This window comes from Suncus etruscus, chromosome 8 (assembly GCF_024139225.1).
Source record: "Suncus etruscus isolate mSunEtr1 chromosome 8, mSunEtr1.pri.cur, whole genome shotgun sequence".
In the NCBI taxonomy this organism is placed as follows: domain Eukaryota; kingdom Metazoa; phylum Chordata; class Mammalia; order Eulipotyphla; family Soricidae; genus Suncus; species Suncus etruscus.
This window is the reverse complement of record NC_064855.1, coordinates 1,104,593-1,129,086: the sequence shown is the minus strand read 5'-3', so window position 1 is coordinate 1,129,086 and position 24,494 is coordinate 1,104,593. Positions and strand designations below refer to the sequence as shown.

Sequence of the window (24,494 nt, the reverse complement as noted above, 5' to 3'; positions counted from 1 at the left end):
TTTCATGTGCTTTTGGCCATTTGTCTTTTTTCTTTGAGAAATTGTTCATTTCTTCTCATATTTTTATGGGGCTAGATGTTTTTTCTTGTTAAGTTCTGTCAGTATTTTGTATATTTTTTATTAGTCCCTTATCTGGTGGATACTGGGTGAATAGCTTCTCCCATTCTGTGGGTGTCTTTTGTATCCTCGTCACTATTTGATTTGAGGTGTAGAAGCTTCTCAGCTTAATATAGTCCCTTTGTGTATCTCTGCTTCAACTTGTTTGGAGAGTGCTGCTTCCTATTTGAAGATGCCTTTAGTCTCAATGTCATGTAGGTTTTACCTACATTATGTTTTTTCTTAAATTAATATCTTTATTTAAACACCTTGATTACAAACATAACTATGGTTGGGTTTCAGGCCTGTAAAGAACAGCAAAGCAACATTCCCATCACCACTGTCCCAAATCTCCCTCCTCCTCACCCCTCCCCTCATTCATTCTCATTGTTATGATAGTTATCAATGTAGTTATTTCTCTAACTGCACTCATCACTCTTTGTGGTGAGCTTTATGTAGTGATCTGGAACTTCCAGCCCTCCTCTCTTTTGTCTCTGAAAATTATAGCAAGAATGTCTTTTATTTTTCTTAAAACCAATAGATATCCCCTGTGCCTGCCAGGAGCTATTTCTGAGCAGACAGCCAGGAGTAACCCCTGAGCACTGCCGGGTGTGGCCCAAAAACCAAAACAAAACAAAAAAAAAAAACCTGAGAGATGAGTGAGACTATTCTGCGTCTATCTCTCTTCCTATGACTTATTTCACTCAGCATAATAGATTCCATGTACATCCATGTATAGGAAAATTTCATGAATTCATCTCTCCTGACGGCTGCATAATATTCCATTGTGTATATGTACCACAGTTTCTTTAGCCATTCATCTGTTGAAGGGCATCTTGGTTGTTTCCAGAGTATGGCTATTGTAAATAGCGCTGCAATGAATATAGGTGTGTGGAAGGGATTTTTGTATGGTATGTTTGTATTCCTAGAATATATTCCTAGGAGTGGTATAGCTGGGTTGTATGTGAGCTTAATTTCCAGTTTTTGGAGGAATCTTCATATCCTTTTCCATAAAGGTTAGACTAAATGGCATTCCCACCAGCAGTGAATAAGAGTTCCTTTCTCTCCACATCTCTGCTAGCACTGCTTGTTCTCATTCTTTGTGATGTGCACCAATCTCTGTGGCATGAGATGGTACCTCACAGTTGTTTTAATTTGTACCTTCCTGATGATTAATGATGCGGATCATCTTTTCATGTGCCTTTTGGCCATTTGTATTTCTTTTTTGTCAGTATCTGTCAATTTCTTCTCCCCATTTTTTGACGGGATTGGATGTTTCTTTTCTTGTAAATTTCTGTCAGTGCCTCATATATTTTGGATATTAGCCCCTTATCTGCTGGGTATTGAGTGAATAGTTTCTCCCACTCAGTGGGTGGCTCTTGTATCCTGGGCAATGTTTCCTTAGAGGTGCAGAAGCTTCTCAGCTTAGTATATTCCCATCTTTTAATCTCTGCTTCCACTTGTTTGGAGAGTGCTGTTTCCTCCTTGAAGATGCCTTTAGTCTCAATGTCACAGAGTGTTTTACCTATGTGTTGTTCTATATACCTATGATTTCAGGTCTGATATCAAGGTCTTTAATCCATTTGGATTTTACCTTCATACTTAATGTTATCTGGGGTCTAAGTTTGCTTTTATGCAAGTGGCTAACCAGTTGTACCAACACCACTTGTTGAAGAGGCTTTCCATGCTCCACTTAGGATTTCTTGCTCCTTTATCAAAAATTCGGTGGTTGTATGTCTGGGAAACATTCTCTGAGTACTCAAGCCTATTCCACTGACCTGAGGGTCTGTCTTTATTCCAATACCATGCTGTTTTGATAACTATTGCTTTGTAATAGAGTTTAAAGTTGGGGAAAGTAATGCCTCCGATATTTCATGTCACAAGGTTGCTTTAGCTATTCGAGTGGGTTTGTTGTTCCAAATGAATTTCAGAATTGTTTTATCCACTTCTTTGAAGAATGTCATGAGTATCTTTAGAGAGATCACATTAAATCTGTATAGTGCTTTGGGGTGTAGTGCCATTTTAATGATGTTAATCCTGCCAATCCATGAGAAGGGTGTGCGCTTTCATTTCCATGTGTCCTCTCTTATTTCTTGGAGCAAGGTTTTATAGTTATCTTTGTATAGGTCCTTCATGTCTTTGGTCAAGTTGACTCCAAGATGTTTGAGTTTGTGTGGCACTAATGTGAATTGGGTTGTTTTCTTAATGTCCAATTCTTCCCTCTCATTATTGGTGTATAAAAAGGCCATTGGCCTCTTCTCCTCCTTCCTCCTTCCTCCTCCTCTTTCCTCCTTCTCTTCTTCTTCCTTCTCCTCCTCTTCCTCTTCTTCTGCTTTCTTTTATTTATTTATTTATTTATTTTTATTTAAACACCTTGATTACATACATGATTGTGTTTGGGTTTCAGTCATGTAAAGAACACCCCCCATCACCAGTGCAACAGTCCCATCACCAATGTCCCAAGTCTCCCTCCTCCCCACCTGACCCCTGCCTGTACTCTAAACAGGGTCTCCATTTCCCTCATATATTCTCATTATTAGGACAGTTCAAAATGTAGTTATTTCTCTTTCATGAGGTGAGCTGGAACTTCCAGCTCTTTTCTCTTTTGTGTCTAAAAATTATTATTGCAAGAATGTCTTTCATTTTTCTTAAAACCCATAGATGAGTGAGACCATTCTGCGTCTCTCTCTCTCTCTCTCTCTCTCTCTCTCTCTCTCTCTCTCTCTCTCTGACTTATTTCACTCAGCATAATAGATTCCGTGTACATCCATGTATAGGAAAATTTCATGACTTCATCTCTCCTGACAGCTGCATAATATTCCATTGTGTATATGTACAACAGTTTCTTTAGCCATTCGTCTGTTGAAGGGCATCTTGGTTGTTTCCAGAGTCTTGCTATGGTAAATAGTGCTGCAATAAATATAGGTGTAAGGAAGGGGTTTTTGTATTGTATTTTTATGTTCCTAGGGTATATTCCTAGGAGTGGTATAGCTGGATCGTATGGGAGCTCGATTTCCAGTTTTTGGAGGAATCTCCATATTGCTTTCCATAAAGGTTGAACTAGACGGCATTCCCACCAGCAGTGGATAAGAGTTCCTTTCTTTCCACATCCCTGCCAACACTGTTTATTCTCATTCTTTGTGATGTGTGCCATTCTCTGGGGGTATGAGGTGGTATCTCATTGTTGTTTTGATTTGCATCTCCCTGATGATTAGTGATGTGGAACATTTTTTCATGTGTCTTTTGGCCATTTGTATTTCTTCTTTGTCAAAGTGTCTGTTCATTTCTTCTCCCCAATTTTTGATGGGATTAGATGTTTTATCTTGTAAAGTTCTGTCAGTGCCTTGTATATTTTGGAGATTAGCCCCTTATCTGATGGGTATTGGGTGAATAGTTTCTCCCACTCAGTGGGGGGGCTCTTGTATCCTGGGCACTATTTCCTTTGAGGTGCAGAAGCTTCTCAGCTTAATATATTCCCATCTGTTAATCTCTGCTTTCACTTGCTTGGAGAGTGCAGTTTTCTCCTTGAAGATGCTTGTAGTCTCAATGTCCTGGAGTGTTTTGCCTATGTGTTGTTCAATATATCTTATGGTTTTGGGTCTGATATTGAGGTCTTTAATCAATTTGGATTTTACCTTCGTACATGATGTTAGCTGGGGGTCTAAATTCAATTTTTTGCAAGTGGCTATCCAGTTGTGCCAACACCACTTGTTGAAGAGGCTTTCCCTGCTCCATTTAGTATTTCTTGCTCCTTTATCAAAAATTAGGTGATTGTATGTCTGGGGAACATTTTCTGAATATTCAAGCCTATTTCACTGATCTGAGGGCCTGTGCTTATTCCAATACCATGCTGTTTTGATAACTATTGCTTTGTAGTAAAGTTTAAAGTTGGGGAAAGTAATTCCTCCCATATTCTTTTTCCCAATGATTGCTTTAGCTATTCTAGGGTGATTATTGTTCCAAACGAATTTCAAAAGTGCCTGATCCACTTCTTTGAAGAATGTCATGGGTATCTTTAGAGGGATAGCATTAAATCTGTATAATGCCTTGGGGAGTATTGCCATTTTGATGATGTTAATCCTGCCAATCCATGAGCAGGGTATGCGTTTCCATTTCGTGTGTCCTCTCTTATTTCTTGGAGCAGAGTTTTATAGTTTTCTTTGTATAGGTCCTTTACATTTTTAGTCAAGTTGATTCCAAGATATTTGAGTTTGTGTGGCACTATTGTGAATGGGGTTGTTTTCTTAATGTCCATTTCTTCCTTATTACTATTGGTGTATAGAAAGGTCATTGATTTTTGTGTGTTAATTTTGTAGCCTGCCACCTTGTTATATGTGTCTATAGATTCTAGAAGCTTTTTCGTAGAGTCTTTAGGATTTTCTAAGTAGAGTACCATGTCATCTGCAAACAATGAGAGCTTGACTTCTTCCTTTCTTATCTGGATTCCCTTGATATCTTTTTCTTGCCTAATCGCTGTAGCAAGTACTTCCAGTGCTATGTTGAATAGGAGTGGTGAGAAAGGACAGCCTTGTCTTGTGCCAGAATTTAGAGAGAACACTTTCAGTTTTTCTCCATTGAGGATAATGTTTGACACTGGCTTATGGTAGATGGCCTTAAGTATATTGAGAAAGGTTCCTTCCATTCCCATCTTGCTGAGAGTTTTGATCAAGAATGGGTGTTGGACCTTATCAAATGCTTTCTCTGCATCTATTAATATGATCATGTGGTTTTTATTTTTCTTGTTGTTTATATTGTGTATTATATTGATAGATTTATGGATGTTAAACCATCCTTGCATTCCTGTGATGAAACCTACTTGATTATAGTGGATGATCTTCTTAATGAGGCATTGAATCCTATTTGCCAGGATTTTGTTGAGGATCTTTGCATCTGCATTCATCAGCGATATTGGTCTGTAATTTTCTTTTTTCGTAGCATCTCTGTCTGGTTTAGGTATCAAGGTGATGTCGGCTTCATAAAAGCATTTGGAAGTGTTTCTGTTTTTTCAATTTCATGAAAGAGTCTTGCCAGGATTGGTAGTAGTTCCTCTTGGAAAGTTTGAAAGAATTCATTAGTGAATCCATCTGGGCCTGGCTTTTGTTTTTGGGCAGACATTTGATTACCGTTTTAATTTCATCGATGGAGATGGGGGTGTTTAGATATGCTACATTCTCTTCCTTCAACCGTGGAAGATTATAAGAGTCCAAGAATTTATCCATTTCTTCCAGGTTCTCATTTTTAGTGGCGTAAAGTTTCTCAAAGTAGTTTCTGATTACCCTTTGAATCTCTGTCATATCAGTAGTGATCTCTCCTTTTTCATTCCTAATATGAGTTATCAAGTTTCTCTCTCTCTCTCTTTCTTTGTTAGGTTTGCCAGTGGTCTATCAATCTTGTTTATTTTTTTGAAGAACCAACTTCTGCTTTCATTGATCTTTCGGATTGTTTTTTGGGTTTCCAATTCATTGATTTCTGCTCTCAGCTTTGTTATTTCCTTCTGTCTCCCTATTTTTGGGTCCTTTTGTTGAGCACTTTCTAGTTCTATTAGCTGTGTCATTTAGCTACTCAGTTAAGCTCCTTCTTCCTTCCTGATGTGTGCTTGCAAAGCTATAAATTTTCCTCTCAGTACTGCTTTTGCTGTGTCCCATAAGTTCTGATAGTTTGTGTCTTTATTGTCATTTGTTTCCAGGAACCTTTTGATTTCCTCCTTGATTTCATCTCAGACCCACTGGTTATTCAGTATGAGGCTGTTTAACTTCCAGGTATTAAAGTTTTTCTTCTGAGTCCCTTTGGAATTTACAAATAATTTCAGAGCCTTGTGGTCAGCGAAGGTAGTCTGCAAAATTTCTATCCTCTTGATCTTATGGAGGTATGTTTTATGTGCCAGCATGTAGTCTATCCTGGAGAATGTCCCATGTACATCGGAGAAGAATGTGTACCCAGGTTTCTGGGGATGGAGTGTCCTATATATATCTACTAGGCCTCTTTCTTCCATTTCTCTCCTCAGGTCTAGTATATTCTTGTTGGGTTTCAGTCTGGTTGACCTATCCAGTGTTGACAAAGCCGTGTTGAGGTCCCCCACAATTATTGTGTTGTTATTGATATTATTTTTCAGATTTGTCAACAGTTGTATTAACTATTTTGCTGGCCCCTCATTCGGTGCATATATGTTTAGGAGAGTTATTTCTTCCTGCTCTACATACCTCTTGATTAATATAAAATGTCCATCTTTGTCCCTTACCACCTTCCTGAGTATAAAGTTTGCATTATCTGATATTAGTATGGCCACTCCAGCTTTTTTATGGGTGTTGTTTGCTTGGATAATTTTTCTCCAGCCTTTTATTTTGAGTCCATGTTTGTTCTGACTATTCAGGTGCATTTCTTATAGGCAGCAGAAGGTTGGATTGAGTTTTTTGATCCATTTAGCCACTCTGTGTCTCTTAACTGGTGCATTTAGTCCATTGACATTGAGAGAAAGAATTGTCCTGGGATTTAATGCCATCTTTATATCAAAATTTGGTATGTCTTTTGGTTAGTCTTGTCTTAAATTAGGTCTTTCAGTTTTTCTCTTAATACTGGTTTTGAGTCTGTGAAGTTTCTGAGCTGTTTTTTGTCTGTGAAACCATGTATTCTTCTGTCAAACCGGAAAGTGAGTTTTGCTGGGTACAGTATTCTAGGTGAAGCATTCATTTCATTCAGTCTTGTCACAATATCCCACCACTGCTTTCTGGCATTGAGTGTTTCTGGTGACAGGTCTGCTGTAAATCTCAAGGATGCTTGCTTGAATGTAATTTCCCCTTTTGATCTTGCTGTTTTCAGAATTCTGTCTCTATCTGTGGGATTTGTCATTGTGACTAGGATGTGTCTTGGGGTGGTTTTTCTGGGGTCTCTTTTGGTTGGTACTCTTTGAGTATGCAGGATTTGATCACATATATTCTTTAGCTCTGGAAGTTTCTCTTTAATGATGTTCTTGACCGTTGATTCTTCCTGGAAATTTTCTTCCTTGGTCTCTGGGACTCCAATGATTCTTAAGTTGTTTCTGTTGATCTTATCATAGACTTCTATTTTCTTCTGTTCCCATTCTTTGACTAATTTTTCCATTGTCTGTTCATTTGCTTTAAGTTTTTTTTCCCAATCTCTCCTGCTGTATGGAATTGTTATGTATGTCATCTTCCACAGCACCAAGTCTATTCTCACCTTCTGATACCCTATCCCAGAGCTTATCCATTTTGTCATTCACTTCGTTTACTGACTTTTTCGGCCTGTTAGTTGACATGTTATTTCAGTTTGGAGTTTTGTGATTTCTGTCTTCATATTTTCTTGGTTCTTATTAGTGTTCTGTTCAACTCGATCCATGGTTTCTTTGAGTTCTTTGAGTATCTTTCATATTGCTAGTCTAAAGTCCTTATCTGAGAGGTTGATTAGTTGGTTGGTTATTATCTGGTCCTCAGAATTGTCATCTTCATTCTCTATGTCTGATGCTGGTCTGCGTTGTTTCCCCATTGTCACACTTGTATTGTGGGTTTTTCTACGTGTTGTGGTGGAATTCATTGGCTATATGATGCAGGCAGCACACTCCTCTGGCTCCGCCCTTTCTGGATGGGCCAACTTGCCTGTAATGGAGGGGAGTCCTCCGTGGATGAAGCCTCACACACGATCAAATCTTAGGCCCAAGCACGCAGCAGAGAAGACAGTCTGGAGAGAAATGCTTGCTTCTGTGATCCAGCACGGTTCTTAGTGTGATTTTTTCTTCTTGTTGCGATGGTGTTCTTTTCTTAGAAAGAGCGCAAGGCCGCTTAGCGAAGCAGAGCTAAGTGCTTTGCTGGAGCCTCTTTTCTGCCCACTCCCAAGAGGTTCATGTAAGAGGACAGTAGACAGACACACTGAGGCATCACTCACAGTTTTTCACAGTCGGGCCCCACTCAGTCAGCAATTTCTTACTCACTCGCTCGCTTGCTGGGTAGCTTCAGAATGCAGGTTTTTTTGGGTTCACTTCCCAGCGCTCTAAGGAGAGCTTCAAAGATTCATAAAAGACAGAGAAGCACAGGACAGGGCTCCTTTCAGGTCCTAAGTTTCCTCAGGTTCCTCAGAAGAAGCACAGCAGGGCAGAGACTCTGCAGGTGGAGCAGTCAGCACTTCACCTGGCAGTCCCCATGATCAGCCATTTCTTACTCACTCACCGGCTCGCTGGGTAGCTTCCGAATGCAGTTTTTTGGGGGTTCGCTTCCCAGGGCTCTGAGGAGAGTTTCAGGATTCAGAAAAGACAGAGAAGCACAGGGCAGGGCTCCCTTCAGGTCCTCAGTTTCCTCAGAAGAAGCACAGCCAGCCGGGTACTCCGCAAGTGAGTCAATCAGCACTTCACCTGGCAATCCCCACGGTCAGCCATTTCTTACTCTTCTTCTGCTTTCTTATTCTCCCTTCTTCTCCTCCTCCTTCCTCCTCCTTCCTCCTCCTTCATTCTCCTTCCTCTTCTCCTCCTTCCTCCTCCTCTCTTCCTCTTCTTCTGCTCTTCCTTCCTGCTCCTCTTTCCTTCTCTTCCTCTTCTGCTTTCTTATTCTCCCTTCTTCTCCTCCTTCCTCCTCCTCTTCCTCTTCTTCTTCCTCCTCTTCTTCTCCCTTCTTTTCCTTTTTTCTTCTCCATTCTGTCGGGAAGCTCAAACTTCCCTCCTGGCCCTCCCGGAGCCTCTGGATCACCCTTGGGCGCGGTCACCTAGGCGACGGCACCACTTCCTGGAGGGCGGGGCGCCGGCCGAGGCCCCGCCCCTTCGCGGTGGGCGGCCCCTGATTGGCCGGTTTGAAAAGCGCCGGGTGGAGCGAGCTCACCTGGGGGCTCAGTCCACTATGCCGCCGGCCCCCGCCGCTGCCGCCGCCTGCCGGGCTCTTCCCGGAGCTCTCGCCTCCGCCGGCCGGAGTCACTTTCTCCCGCCCGCCCGCCCGCCCACCCTGCGGCGCCGTCGGGGTCCGCGGGAGACTCGCCTGAGCCATGAAGTCCGCGTCCATTGTAGGGTGCGCCACTGAACTTCGCTGACCGGGAGTGTTGCGTAGAGGTGATCAATAACACAACTGCCCAGCTACACACTCCGGAGGGTCACAGACGGAACAGAGATGGTGACTCTAAGGAGACTCAGTAGACATTCAAACAAGTATTTGGTACTCATGCCACCCCGAAGGAGCTCTTTGACGTTGTAGCTAATCCCTTAGTAGAAAACCTCCTTCATGGCAAAAACGGTCTCCTTTTCACATCCGGTGTGACTGGAAGTGGAAAAACACATACAATGACTGGTTCTCCAGGGGAAGGAGGACTACCTCCTCGTTGCTTGGACATGACATTTAACAGCATTGGTTCCTTTCGAGCTAAACGATATGTTTTTAAATCTAATGATAGGAACAGTATGGACGGACATACAGTGTGAAGTTGAGCTTTATTAGAACGGCAGAAAAGAGATGCCATGCCCAATCCAAAGACCCCCTCCAACAAGCGACAAATAGATCCAGAGCTTGTAGATATGATAAATGTACAGGAATTGTGCAAAGTAGAAGTGGATGAAGACAGTGTCTACGGTGTATTTGTTTCCTATATTGAAATATATAACGATTACATATATGATCTTTTGGAAGAGGCACCGTTTGATCCCATAAAGCCTAAATGAATGCTTTTTTCTTTCCCTAGGATTCCACAATCTAAAGTGCTCCGTGAAGATAAGAACCATAACATGTATGTTGCAGGATGTACAGAATTAGAAGTTAAAACAACTGAAGAGGCTTTTGAGATTTTCTGCAGAGGACAGAAAAAGAGACACATTGCAAATACACATCTGAACCGTGAGTCCAGTCGTTCACATAGTGTATTCAACATTAAATTGGTTCAGGCTCCCTTGCATAATAATGCAGATGGAGACAATGTCTTGCAGGAAAAAAAACAAATCACTATAAGCCAGTTGTCTTTGGTAAATCTTGCTGGAAGTGAAAGAACTAACCGGACAAAAGCAGAATGGAATAGATTGCGTGAAGCAGGTAACATTAATCAATCAGTAATGACATTGAGGACTTGCATGGAGGTCCTGAGAGAGAATCAAATATATGGAACTAACAAGATGGTTCCATATCGAGATTCAAAATTAGTTCAAGAACTACTTTGATGGGGAAGGAAAAGTACGGATGATCGTGTGTGTGAATCCAAAGGCTGAAGATTATGAAGAGAGCTTGCAAGTCATGAGATTTGCAGAAGTGTCCCAAGAAGTTGAAGTGACAAGACCAGTAGACAAAGCTATATGTGGTTTAACGCCTGGAAGACGATATAGAAACCAGGTTCAGGGAGGTCCAGTTGGAGATGAACTGTTGGTTACAGAAGTGGTTCTACAGAGTTTTCCACCTTTGCCAAGTTGTGAGATTTTGGATATCAATGACGATCAGACTCTTCCCAAACTGATTGAAGCATTAGAGAAACGACACAGCCTACGACAAATGATGATCAGTGAGTTTAACAAACAAGCTATTAATTTTAAAGCTTTATTGCAAGAACTTGAAAGTAGTGTTTTAAATAAAGAAAACTATGTCCAAGAAAAACTAAATGAGAAAGAAAAGGTGATCTCAGGACAAAAGATGGAAATAGAACAACTGGAGAAGAAAAACAAAACTTTAGAATATAAGATTGAAATTCTAGAAAAACCTACTATATACGAAGAAGATAAACGCACTCTGCAACAGGAACTTGAAACACAGAATCAAAAACTTCAGTGACAGTTTTCTGACAAAAAGAGGTTGGAAGCCAGGTTGCAAGGCATGGTGACAGAAACGATGATGAAGTGGGAAAAAGAATGTGAACTTCGAGTGGCAGCCAAACAGCTGGAGATGCAAAATAAACTCTGGGTCAAAGACGAAAAACTTAAACAGCTGAAGGCTATAGTCACTGAACCTAAAGCTGAAAAGCCAGAGAGGCCCTCTCGGGAGAGGGATCGAGAACGAATTACTCCAAGATCTGTTTCTCTATCGCCAGAACCTCTTTCTAGTAACTATATTGCCCAGATTCCCAACGTTCAGCAACTCATGAGCCAGCCACAGCTACATAGGCGCTCTAACTCTTGCAGCAGCATTTCTGTAGCTTCCTGTATTTCGGAGTGGGAGCAGAAAATTCCTTCATACAACACACCTGTCAATGTCACATCTATTGCAAGGCGTAGGCAGTAGGAGCCAGGACAAAGTAAAGCTTGTATCATGTCAGACAGGTGAGGGATGTACCTGACTGAAGGCAGGGAGGTTGTTCCCACATTCAGAAATGAGCTAGAAATAGAAGAGGATCATTCCTGCGGGAATGCACCACCAATCCATCAATGACACAGATGATCACGCTCTGCGGGAGACAGATGGGTAGATCATAAGCCTGCCTCTAACGTGCAAACTGAGACAGTCATGCAGCCACATGTCCCTAAAGCCATCACAGTGTCTGTTGCAAATGAAAAGTGAAGGGAGGGATTGGCTTTTTCTGTTAAGGGGGTGAAGGGAGGGATTGCTTCCTTTTCACCAGAATTTAGGGGGAAGGCTTTTTTCTCCACTGAGGATAATATTTGCCATTGGCTTGTGGTAGATGGCCTTATCTAGATTGAGAAAGGTTCCTTTCATTCCCATCTTGTTGAGAGTTTTTTTTATCAAGAATGGGTGTTGGACCTTATCAAATGCTTTCTCTGTGTCTATTCATATGATCATGTGATTTTTGTTGTTGTTGATGTTGTGTATTATGTTGATAGATTTACGGGTGTTAAACCATCCTTACAGTCCTGGGATAAAACCTACTTGATCATCGTGAATGATCTTCTTGATGAGGCATTAGATTCTATTTGCCAGGATTTTGTTGAGGGTCCTTGCATCTGTGTTCATCAGGGATATTGGTCTGTAATTTTCTTTTTTGGCAGCATCTCTGTTTTTGGTATCAAGGTGATGTTGGCTTCATAAAAGCTGTTTGGAAGTGTTCCCGTTTTTTCAATTTTAGGAAAGAGCCTGGCTAGGATTGGTAGTAGTTTCTTTTGAAATGTTAGAAAGAATTCATTAGTAAATTTATCTGGGCCTGGGCTTTTGTTTTTGGGCAGACATTTGATTGCCATTTTAATTTCCTCAGTAGTGATGGGGGCTTTTAGATATGCTAAATCCTCCTTATTCAACCATGGAAGGTTATAAGAGTTCAAGAATTTATCAATTTCTTCCAGGTTCTCCTGTTTAGTGGCATAGAGTTTTTCAAAGTAGTTTCTAATTACCCTTGGAATCTCTGTAATAGCTGTAGTGATCTCCTTTTCATTTCTAATATGAGTTATCAAGTTTCTCTCTCACTTTCTCTGTGAGTTTTGCCAATGGTCTATCAATCTTGTTTATTTTTCTCAAAAAACCAACTTATAATTTTTGGTAGAGTCCTTAGGGTTTCCTAAGTAGAGTATCATGATTAGTAAAAAGTGTCCATCTTTGTCTCTTACAACTTTTCTGATTCTAAAGTTGGTGTCATTAGATATTAATATGGCCACTCCAGCTTTTTTAACTGTGTTGTTTGCTTGGATGATTTTCTTCCAGCCTTTGAATTTGAGTCTATGTTTGTTCTGACTATTCAGGTGTGCTTCTTGTAGTCAGCAGAAGTTTGGGTTCAACTTTTTTTTTGTTCATTTTGCCACTCTGTGTCTGTTAACTGGTGCATTTAAGTCCACTGACATTGATGGAGATGATTGCCATAGGATTTAATTTCATCTTTGTTTATGTTTGTTGTGTTTGTTGGTCTGTCTTGTTTTAAAGTAAACCTTTCAGTTTCTCCTTTAAGGATGGTTTTGCATCTGTGAAGTTTCTGAGCTTTTTCCTATCCATGAAGCTATTTATCCTTCTTTCAAATCTGATCATGAGTCAAGCTTGGTGCAGTATTCTAGGTCAAGCATCCATTTCTTTCAGTCTTGTCACTATCCCACTGTTGTGTATGTAAATATTTTGGGGGATTACTATGTTGCTCACCCTAATCTGATTAGGTGATTGTGCCCTACCCTAGGGTGTGACCTGGCATTCTGCCCCCACCCTAGGGTAGGACCTGATTCTGCTTCCACCATTGGTTGGTATCTGATCCCACCATGGGGTGGGACCTGACTCTGGAGTATAAGAACAAGGGTCTGTGGAAGGCGGGGGCCTTTTGCTGCCTGGAACTGAATCTGAGTCTTTGGACTTCAGTTTTGTCCATCCGAATAAAGCAAATATTTCCACGAGCCTGATTGTCTGCGAGCTGTTTACCCGCCGTTTCACCTCAGAACCGTGGGCTAGACAGGGTGGCAGACGCGTGCTCCGAGCTGGAAGAAAAGGGCCTCATTCTCCATCCCACCATCAGTCAACCTCTTCAGGGGCTGACCTGCTACATAATGGCGCCCGGACAGGGACCTGAACCCTGGACCCTCAGAACTGTAAGTGAAATACTTCATTGGAAATTTCCTATGCTGACCATCAAATGGTTTCTGTGGTTAGTCATGTGGATTTTACCACCCTTAGTCTTACGCATTGGTGCTCTAGTATACAAGTGGATCATTCCATTTTGTTTAAAACTAATTGGTTTTGATCTAAGGACAATCACTGCAGTTGGATGGTTGTGGTCTATATTTCAAATGAAAAGTGTAGTGTCTCTAGCCATCATAGTTTGTGGAATTTCTGTGTTGACTAACGTTATTATTATGAGCATAGTTATTTGCTGTTATTTCTATTTAGGAAATAGAAAGTGTAGAAATGGTGAGGCTAAAACCAGTATAGATAATAAGGAAATTTATATGACGAAAACTCAGACCAAGGTGCAGGCTGACGAATCCAGCCCCACCATCAACAATATAGAAATTTTTGCTGGAAGAAAAACAACTCAGAATGTTAAGCCTGATTCTAGTGAATTGCTTGACAGTAGTGACTCAGATAATGATCTACCTCCAGTGCTAACTCCACGAGGGATGCCTCCTTCTAGTCACAAAATTGAATCGCAGAGCAGAGCAGATTCAAATGATGAACCACATGCTCGGTCTCAGAGCTCTATTCAGAGTAATTTTGCTAATCAGGCCTTATCCCCTATAGACGGGGTAAATGTTTCTAACTATGTACCCTATCAGATGGAAGAATTAGATCGGTTTAAAAGATCATGTAAAGAAAATGGGCCAAAATCGCCATACAGTGTGGAGTTATTAAGACTTTGGAGTCATAACTCATCTTGGACTTTGTATGATTTTAAAAGAATCGCTGAAATATGCCTGTCGTCTAAACGGCGAACTGAATGGGAAATGTACTATTCAGAAGGCGTAAAAGCTAAATTATATAGTCCGGATGGTATGAAAAAGCAAGTGGCAGGTGTTACTCTATCGTATGAATTATTGATGGCAGAAAATCAATTTGCAAATATTCAGACACAAGCAGCTTTACCTAAGGAAATCTTAAATTTAATCAGGGAGATTGCATTGTCAGCATGGGAAAAAATTGATTCTAACAGCATTGGTAGAGGAAACTTTTTAAAAATTACCCAAGGCCCTTATGAGTCATTTGCAGAGTTTGTAGGTAAGATTAAAGATGCTCTGAAGTTACAGGTGGAAGATGAGGAGATTAGAAACTTCCTAGTAAAATCTTTGGCCTATCATAATGCAAATTCAGCCTGTAGATTAGTATTGAATACATTAAATGAAAAGTCAGATCTGAATGATTACCTTTATGCCTGCCGGAATGTCTATGTGGAACCCCAACCCCCACCCCACTTAGACTCAGTACAAACCTTCCCAGTTACCAAGGGAAAAATGCCTTACTCCCCTCGGGGACAGAACACTTTCCGGAAACCAGGTCTTTGCCCAAAATGCAAAAGGGGTCGCCACTGGGCGAAAGATTGCAGATCCAGAAACCTCATTAATAATAACCTAAGTAGAGGTTTCAACACAGTCCCCAGGAGGCAAATCGCCTGCTACCATTGTGGAAAACAGGGACATATCAAAAGAAATTGTCGTCTCCTTATAAATTCAGCTCCCCAAGAACACACATACAAGATGCAGGGAAACGCCTACAGGGCCTCCCCCCAGGCCCTTCCAAATCAGGGGCAAAGTTCACAGACAATAATCCTTCCAAGCCCAGCCCAAGAAAATTCATCACGATAAGGGAATTAATCCACTCTACTTCAGGGAGTGCCGGATTAGACATATTATGCCCAGAGGACATTACAATTTACCCAGGAGCATGCCCTTACATGTTAGAAACTGGCATTGTAGGGCCGCCACCCCCAGATACCAGGGGTTTGATTCTTGGCAGAAGTTCCCTCAACATAAAGGGTATATCAGTAATCACTGGTGTCATTGACTCAGATTCCATGGGAGAAATCATTGTAGTTATTACTGTACCAGTTACATGGACCTTTAAAAAAGGAGAAGCGATTGCCCAGATAGTAATAGTGCTTATGTCAAATTTGGGACATCAGATAAGACTAGAATTGGAGGTTTTGGAAGCACAGATCCGGGTGCTGCTCAAAACCCAATCGTGGCTCTGGTTACTAAATGTAAAGATGAACACCCAATGATCAAACTTCACTTGGAAGGCAAACCCTTTGATGGAATGATAGATACGGGTGCTCAAGTTACCGTAATTTCTGATAAAGAATGGCCAGAAAATTGGCCTCTTCAGGAAATCCCGTATTCCCTAGAAGGAATAGGAGGCCTGAGTTCCTGTCTGTTGAGTACGAGGACTATACTATTTTACGGCCCAGAAAATCAAAAAGCAATAATCAGACCTCACGTGGGCCCATTTTCACCATCCCTGTGGGGCCGTGACCTACACAAACAGTGGAAAGCAGAATTCCACATCCCATTAGCTCCAGAAGAGCCTGAACCTTCTTTTGATTTAAAAACCAAAAATTTTTAGTGGGGGCCACTACCGTAAAAACACCAGCACCAATAAAAATAAAATGGAAATCTGATGAACCAATTTGGACAGGTCAGTGGCCCCTTAAAACTGATAAATTAAAGGTGCTGACAGAATTAGTGGAGGAACAGCTAAGTTTAGGACATATTGAACCATCTTTTTCTTAATGGAATTCACCTATATTCACTATAAAAAAGAAATCCGGTAAATGGAGACTTTTGATGGATCTTAGAGCTATAAATTTATCCATGATACCTATGGGCAAATTGCAGACTGGTTTACCATCACCTGTAGTTATTCCAAAGGAATGGCCACTAATTATAATTGATCTGAAAGACTGCTTCTACCATATTCCTATACACCCAGATGATAAAAAACGTTTTGCATTCTCAGTTCCTTCTCTCAATAATACCCATCCCTGCAGACGTTTCCAATGGACTGTTCTCCCCCAAGGCATGCTGAATTCCCCAACCATGTGTCAGTTTTTTGTAGATAAGGTTTTGAGTCCTGCTCGTGAAAAATTTCCTCAAGCCATGATATTTCATTATACAGATGATATCTTGCTCACAATGAACAATGAAACAGATTTACAGGAATTATACTCTTATGTTACTGACTGTTTACAAACATTAGGACTGAAAATAGCTTTAGAAAAAATACAGATAATGCCACCGTATCAATATTTGGGTTTTATTTTGGACCGGACGTCTATACGTCCACAAAAATTTTCTATCAAAAAAGAAAACCTCAGAATGCTTAATGATTTTCAGAGACTTTTAGGTGACGTAAATTGGCTCCGCCCTGCACTAGGAATCCCAAATGCAGAGTTATCTAATCTGTTTAAAACGTTGGAGGGTGACACTGCTTTAGATAGCCCGAGATATTTAACAACAGCTGCCAAAAATGAATTGGACATCTTCTTGAGCAGATTACGAAAATCGTTTCTCTCAAGATTCATCCCAGGAGAAAAGGTATTACTGTTAATCTTCCCTACTATAGAAACCCCCACAGGGGCCTTGATGCAACAGTCAGGACCTTTGGAATGGGTGTATTTACATAACAAACAACCTCGCTCAGTAGTCCCCTACTTGCAACTGATTTCAGAGATTATTATCAAGGCAAGACTCAGATCTATATCTTTACTAGGTTTTGACCCAAATATAATAGTTTTGCCAGTACCAAAAAAGGAAATTGAGTCAATATTGCCAATTAATGAATCTCTACAAAGGGCCCTCTCAGATTTCACAGGAGAAATATCCTCCCATTATCCAGCAGGAAAAATTTGGGACTTTTTAAAGAAAACTCAGTTTGTTATTTCTTCAATTGTTCGGGATTCCCCTATTCCCAATGCCAAGGTTTTTTACATTGATGGATCCCAAAATGGAAAAGGAGGAATAACTGGAGACAACATTAATATGACCATAGATACCAAATATAAATCTGCACAGAAAGTTGAATTAGCAACGTTAATTTACCTATTAGAAAATGTATCTGAAGCCATGAATATAGTTTCTGATTCTTTGTATGTGGTAAATTTATGTCATGTGATAGCCACTGCATCCCTTAATGCTAATAACCTGATCATACAGGACTTACTTAAACAATTACAGCAGCTTCTTCAAAAACGAACTGAGCCCATCTTCATCACACATATTAGAGCCCACTCAGGTCTTCCAGGACCTATGGCTCAAGGAAATAAAACTGCTGACTTGCTAGCAATGCCTATATTTAAATCACCTATAGAGGAACATTCAGCCCTACACACAAATGCTCGCCGTTTACATGTGAATTACCAAATTCCATGGAGGCAAGCTAGAGAAATTGTAGAAAACTGCAACGTATGTGCACCGTTAACAAAAAAGACTCACATAGCAGGAGCAAACCCAAGAGGCTTACAGTCTAACGAACTTTGGCAAATGGATATAACTCAAACAGATTTATTTCCAAGGAAACCTTATCTTCATGTTGTGGACACTTATTCTCGGTTTATGTGGGCAATTCCCATGTCTTCTCAAAAATCTAAGGCTGCTTGTAGTTTTCTTTTACAATGTTTCTCTGTGATGGGTATTCCATATTCTATAAAAACTGATAATGGGCCAGCCTATGTTAGCAAAACTTTTGAATTTTTTTGTAAGGAATGGCAGATAAGACATCTCAGAGGAATTCCTTACAATTGTAGGGGACAGGCCATTGTAGAAAGGACTCACAGAACCTTAAAAACTCAATTGCAAAAAAATAGAAAAAGAGGTTTACCACCAACGGATTTGCTATCTTTGACTCTTATCACACTAAATTACTTTAACTTACCCCAAGGGGAAAGCTACACTGCAGCGGAAAGACATTTTAAAGAAGATATTCAGAGACAAGAAACAACCCATAAACCTATTTGGATCAAGGAGGATGAAAAATGGATAGCTGGCTATCTTCTCCTAAGAGGAAGGGGTTATGCCTATGTTTCTATAAATGATGACCCTCCCAAGAAATTTTGGGTTCCATTACGTCTTGTTAGAAATCGGGCTAGCACAAATGATCAGGTTCAGACTACAAACTCCCCTAGAGAGAAAAAGCAGAATACTTCAGACACTAACAGCAGTAATATTACTGAGGTCTCTGGGGCAGGGAATGATTTAGCTGTCACACACCATACAATGAGTGAGACTGATGGTAGTGATAAACCCTTACACTCCGAGATGCAAAGGGAAAGACAGGAACCTGTCTTAACTGGGCTCCAAAATATAGGAAACTCTTGCTACATGAACTCAATATTGCAATGCTTGTATAATATTTCAGACTTAACTCAGTATTTTTATAAAGATCATTATAAAAAGGATATTAACAAGAAAAATCCGATGGGGCATGAAGGTAAATTAGCCAAAGAATTTGGTCGGCTCATAAAAACCATGGGAAATGGATTTCATAGATATATTAACCCTGAAAGCTTCAAAGTAACAATTGGTTTACTTAACGACCAGTTTGCTGGACACAATCAGCAGGATCCTCACGAACTACTGATGTTCCTAATAGAGGGATTACATCAGGACTTGCTTACTGTAAATCTAATGACAGACAAAACTACACATCTCATGGGAAATGAAAATTATGAACAATTTAGTCCAGAACACCAAAAGGCTCACAAATCTATTATTTATGATCTGTTTCAAGGACAATTCAAATCTATACTCCAGTGTCTCACTTGCCACCAAAAGTCTGAGGTTTATGAGACATTTGTTCATTTGTCTTTGGCTGTTACATCTACAGATAAATGTACATTACAGGAATGCCTCTCTGAATTTTTTAAGGAAGAAGAATTAAGAAATGACAACAAAGTTCTGTGCAACAGTTGCAAAAATAGAAGGGATTTTTCAAAGAAAATGTATTTATGGAAACTGCCACCAGTACTTATAATACACTTGAAACGTTTTGCCTTTGATGGCAAACAAATAAAAAAAATTGCATACTTATGTAGATTTTCCTTTAGAAGACCTCAATTTAGAGGAATTCACTTCAGAGAATAAAAGCAAGATTAAGAAATACAACTTATCATCGGTGTCAAACCATTATGGTAAAGTTCACTATGGACACTGTACTTCATACTGTAAAATTGCTGCAAAACAACACTGGATCAATTTTGATGACAAGAAGATCAAAAAAGTCCCTAATACATTGGTGAAATCCACAGCAGCATACATCCTGTTTTATACTTCTTAAAGATCTAATATGAACACCAGATAATCATTTCACTTCCTTATCAGTTGCTATTAATGCTCTAGGATTCTTTCCACAGGCATGATCAATGACTATAGATTGAAAATCATGAATCCCCAATGTGTTTCCTTGTAGGATGGATTTATGTCTTAATTTCATTATTGCTCTAGGTCTCAGTTAATCATGGAATTTTACAAATTAATTTAGTCAAGTTCACCTGAAAGAGAAATTTCTCATCATATTAATGTTGTTTTTCTTTCTAGGTATACTCATTTAACGACTTTCACTCTTTTTATTTTAACATCATTGCTTTATTTCCCTCAATTTAGGTTTTAAGACGCTGACATAATGATAATTTTAGGTGGACTTTCTTCACAGTGCTTCTTGCCTATGATTGATTATCATAAAGTTACTGTTATACAATAACTTTGTATATATACTGATATACATGTATAGTAGAGTTTTCCATGTTTGTATTACGCATGAAATTCTCTTTCAGATCTGCTAGGCAAAACCATAAAAAAAATTTTTTTTTGAATTTGAAATGATTTATCTAAACAATTGCCGGCTATTACATTTTAAGGAGCTTTTAGTTGATTCAGCTGAATTCTCTTTTCTTTTGCTTTATTTTGGATCCTTTCCAACAAATATTTTTTAGTATGAGTGAGTGTTATGGCCATATTTTTGTGAAGTCTGTGTGTGTATGTCTTGTTTAGTGTCTGTCTGTTCTACATATTTTGTATATAGTTTCCTTTTTCCTAATTTTATCTTCCCCAAATTAGTCTTCCTTATCCTTCCTTCTCTCTTCCTAGTCCTTAACATTTTAATTTTCAGGATTTCACATGTGCAATCCATCTCCTTCACCCACAACTACAAGCTTCCTGATCTCGATTGGAAGAAGAAATCCGTGACTGTTGGAGTTTTACACCATATATGCTGCAAACTTGTTGGAAATGAAGCCACCTGGGATTTGTGTCACAATGTAACACCAGAGAAAAGATCCATGGACAAGACCCACAGTCTCTGGATCCCAGTTAAACTGTGCTATCTGAATTTCTGGTTTTCCATCCACATACAAAATGCTATTGTTGACCGTTTCTACAATGGCTACCCCAAGATTGCACCGATCCCAAAGGAAATACAGAAGCCCAACCAACTTATGATGTAATGATGTAATGCTTGGGGATGCCCCAACACATGGATGACTGTACTGGCCTTCCTTCTTCATTCAGCTTGATGTTATCTCCTATACAAGGCTTCAACCCGCTTTTCCAGACCCATCAAGTGTCTTCTGCCGGTCTTTTTGGAGTTCCAGACCCCTCATATTTACAGATTGGTATTGAACTCTGTAGAAATTACATCTGTTGTTTTTCCTATAACTGTAATCCTTTGAAGTTATATTTGGTACTACACTTCTTTTGACTATCGTAATTAATGTTTTTCTATTTTAGTTTTTAATATCGATGTTGTATTACATTAAGGTTTTGCTTTCTTGACTTTAGGTTTGTGAGTTAGATATTATTGTCTATAATTTCCCAAATGATATTTTTGTCTGTTCTCAGGGTTTTTTGCGTGGGCGCATCATAGGCAAAATACTAGGTTTATAGAAGGTTCCATCCATTTTGGATGGGCCCTCAAGTTGTTTATTTACACAGGGAGGGTCTCTGCCTTAAACATTTTGTTTTGGTTTGTGACTTAAGCTCCCATCTATAAATAGTCGACATCAATTTCAGACATCTTATGGACTTCAGACCGGATTAAGAACTTGGACTAAGTTCAGATACCTATTGATCATCATTGCAGTGGCTCCCCACTGTGCAGAGGGTGTATGTGCCACTTCTTCCGAAATAAAGGCCTAGTTCAATGCCCTCAAAGATGGGCTTTCTGGTCTACCTGAACTTGAATGAAAATGGAGCTGGAGAGATAGCATGGAGGCGAGGCGTTGGCCTTTCATGCAGAAGGTCATTGGTTCAAATGCCGGTATCTGCCAGGAGCGATTTCTGAACGTGGAGTCAGGAGTAACTCCTGAGCACTGCCAGGTGTGACCCAAAAACGACCACCACCACCAACAACAACAACAACAAATAAAGAAAAGGTGCTTCTCCTTGCCTGCTACACAACCTTTCTGGTGTCTCTTCGAAAGATCTATGTCCGTCTTAGATTTATCTTGTCAGGAGCTTGTAGTTGATTCCTTGATACATGTTTCTGGTTTTAGACACCCTGTGCTTAGGTTAGAAGTTTTTCTTTACATTTTCCTGTGATGCGCTTATGCAAACAGCCGCTCTTTTATTAGTGACTAATTTTTCTTTTAATAATTGTAGACAATATTGTTTGTTTACTAAAAACAAAAGGGGGAGCTGTTTACCCGCCGTTTCACCTCAGAACCGTGGGCTAGACAGGGTGGCAGACGCGTGCTCCGAGCTGGAAGAAAAGGGCCTCATTCTCCATCCCACCATCAGTCAACCTCTTCAGGGGCTGACCTGCTACATCCCACCTCTGTCTTTTGATCTTGAGGGTTTCTTGTGACATGTCTGCTGTAAGTCTTAAGAATGCTCCTTTAAATGTAATTTCCCTTTTTGATTTTGCTGCTTTCAGTATTCTAACTCTATCTGTGGGATTCGTCATTGTAACTAGGATGTGTCTTGGGGTGTTTTTCTTTGGGCCTCTTTAGATGGTACTCTTTGGGCATGCAGGATTTGATTGCATGCAGTCTTTAGCTCTGAAATTTTCTTTGTGATTATGTATTTGACTGTTGATTTTTCTGGGGATAAAAAGGAGACTGGGATCTCCTTCCTGGGCCTCTGGGACTCCAATGATTCTTATGTTGTTTCTGTTGAGTTTATCAAAGTCTTCTATTTTCATCTGTTCACATTCCTTGAGTACTTTCCCATTATCTGATCGTTTGCCTTAAGGTTCTTTTCCTGTCTCTTCTGTTTTTGGAGTAGTTCTGCATTTGATTTTCCAGTTCACTGATTCTGTAATCAGCTGCTGTTATCCTGTAGGAGAGGCTTTCCATTGAGTTTTTCAGTTGAGCTACCGTGTTTTTCAAACCTGTTATTTCAATTTGGAGTTTTCTGATTTCTGTCTTTGTGTTCTGTTCAGCTAGAGCTATGTTTTCTTGGATTTCCATGAGGATCTTCCATATTTCTATTCTAAACTCCTTATCTGAGAGATTAATCAGATGGCTGGTATTTTTTGGGTTATTAGAATTATCATCTTCATTCTTTGTGCATGGTGTTTGCCTGCAGGTTTTTTTATTGTCACGCTTGTAGTGTGATTTTTTTCTGCGTGTTGTTGTGGAGTTCATTAGTTAGAGCGCAGGGCCATGAAGTGGAGCAGCCATGCTCTTCTGGGCCTCCAGGAGACAGTTTTTTTGGGGGGCCCTTCCTAGCCCTCTGAGGAGAGCTTTAGGATACCAGAGAAGAGAAACACAAAAAAGCCAACATGTCCCCTAAGGTTTTCCCAATCGCCAATCTCACAGCAGGGTGGACTCCTTCAAAAATAAGGGAGTCACCTCTCTGTCTGGCATCCCTGATAGCCGGTTTTTACTCACTCCTTTCTTGGCCTTTCAGCCTGAGTGGCTCCATGAGACAGTTTTTTTTGGCCCTTCCTGGCCCTCTGAGGAGAACTTCAGGAGACCAGGAAGAGAAACACACAAAACCAACAGGTCTCCTCAGCTTCTCCCAGTCACCAATCTCCCATATTGTTTTACGGTTTTGGGTCTGATTTGGATTTGACCTTTTTGCATGGTATTAGATGAAGGTCTGAGTTTGCTTTTTTGCATATGGATGACCAGTTGTCCCAACACCATGTGTTGCTTTATTTTGCATTTATTTCCCTTTATCAAAGATTAATTGAGTGTTTGGGGAACATTCTCTGAATACTAAAGTCTATTCCACAAATTTGAGGATTAATCTTTATTTCAATAGCATGTTGGTTTTTTAAAATAATTTTATTGTGAACAATGTGAATTACAACTCTTTCACAGTTATATTTAAGGGACATAGTGACAGTGAATTAGGGCCATTCCCACCACCAGTGTTGTCATCTTTCCACCCATGTTCCTAGTATATATTCTGTACTTCCCCTCCTTTTCCCATGAACTACTAGTCAACAGGTCTCCTTTGTGTGTAGCTTGTTGTAGATTGGGTATCTATACTGTTGTTGTTGACTTTGGGGTTGTTGTTTAGGTCTGATCATTTTTTATTTCTACTCCATGTTCAGGTGACTTTGCTCCTGGTACCATTCACTTTCCCCCTCAATTTATGAGGTAGAACAAGATGATTTAAGTTCTGTAGTTCTGTTGGAAGAAAGAAAGAAAAGATAAGAAAAGAAAAGAAAAGAAAAGAAAAGAAAAGAAAAGAAAAGAAAAGAAAAGAAAAGAAGAAAAGAAAAGAAAGAAATCTGGGAGGATTCTATCCTTAGAAGCTATAAATATCAACTTAAAAGAAGTAAAAAAAAGAAAAACAAAACAAGCAAAGGCAAAAAAGTCAACAACAACAAAACAACAAGAAGAAAGAAAAAGAAAATGAAGGAGTGCTGATGTGGCAAGGTTTTGTGGCTTTTCTTTTACTCTTTCTCTCTTTTGCATAGGCACAGTAAGTACTGGGGAAATTAGAAAGAGAATTTCCTTGGCCTAAGAGATATAGGTTCTCTCCACTCTTGAAGCATACTGTCATGGGAACAACTACTGACTCCGGACATGATCATTATTGAACCCCAAGGTCTTTTTATGGTGCCAGAATATGTCCCTTTCAGTGTGGATGACAATATCATTACTTTGTAATTAGATATTTTGGTATTTGCACAGGTGCA

At 39.9% G+C, this 24,494-nt stretch overlaps 1 pseudogene; it reads left to right on the top strand.

Annotated features, from left to right (window-relative positions):
* The first annotated feature begins 304 nt into the window (after positions 1-304).
* LOC126016411 (kinesin-like protein KIF23) lies at positions 305-11,555 on the top strand (annotated as a pseudogene).
* The last annotated feature ends 12,939 nt before the right edge of the window (positions 11,556-24,494 follow it).